Source organism: Drosophila takahashii, chromosome 3R (genome assembly GCF_030179915.1).
Source record: "Drosophila takahashii strain IR98-3 E-12201 chromosome 3R, DtakHiC1v2, whole genome shotgun sequence".
Classification (NCBI taxonomy): Eukaryota; Metazoa; Arthropoda; class Insecta; order Diptera; family Drosophilidae; genus Drosophila; species Drosophila takahashii.
The window spans coordinates 4,750,694-4,751,785 of NC_091681.1; positions in this window are offsets into that span (position 1 = coordinate 4,750,694).

A 1,092-nucleotide genomic window follows, 5' to 3' on the forward strand; every position below is an offset into this window, starting at 1 on the left:
CGATCGTTTCTATGGCAGCTATATGTAAGAGTACTTCGATCTTTTTAAAATTAAAATCGAAATTCGGAAATATTTAAAAATAGTCATATCTTAAAGTAGAAGAGAATGTAATAAAAATCAACAAAGATATAATTTTCCCCTATTAATTTCCATTGGGCAATTCAATGGAATAATATATCGGTCAGTAAAAGCAACGAGAGACTGAAATGAACCCGAAAGCTGACGCTAGCTAAATCCAAAGCGGGCCAGTTAGCTAGAGCAAGGGGAAATGAGTACCTAGATGGGAACACTTAGGTACGAAAAGAAGAACCCGGAAGCAAAAAGAAAAGCTCTAACTACGGTATAAAAGAACTATAACTCTACGGAGAAGGCAGTCAGATTCGCAGGTACGGCCGGCAATAATCCCAATTGAGCGCAATGAACAAAAATAATCCGTTCGACGGAAAGTTCAAAACAGTGAACATGAATCCTTGTTTCGCGTTTCACGGAGATTCCGTTTAAGGACCAAAGATACAAAAAAAAAATGGGGTCCAAATTTTCAAAAGCGGAAGGCAATACTGCCAACGTTATAAACAATGTTGAAGTGATAGACCACAAGGACGAAATCGTGAAAGTCTTTAATGTCTTAGACACAAGTGCTCCTTATAGTACAACAGTACAACGCCGTCGGGATCATGGACCACAAGGACGAAATCGTGAAAGTCTTTAATGTCTTGTGCCTAATTGCCGGGTTACTAGTGCTCCTTATAGTCCTCCGAGGACTCCGAATGTACAAGAAAACAGTACAACGGCGCCTCTTACTGGCCCGAAAGAAGCCGGGATTAAGTGCAGAACAAAAAGAAAAAAAAATGAATTAAACCAAATTATTGTCAACCACCGCAATGAAAAACTACAACAAAGGCCGCAACGCTAACAATAAAATAAATTAAAACAAATAATTATCAGTAACAGAACTGAAAACCCAAAACAAAATCAGCCACCACACAAACGTGCAAATTAAATTTAATCGTTGTGGTTGATTTAAAAAAAATAATTTTTTATTTTATAATTTTTCTTTATTGGTAAAAAACCTTAATTCACTAACTCACTATC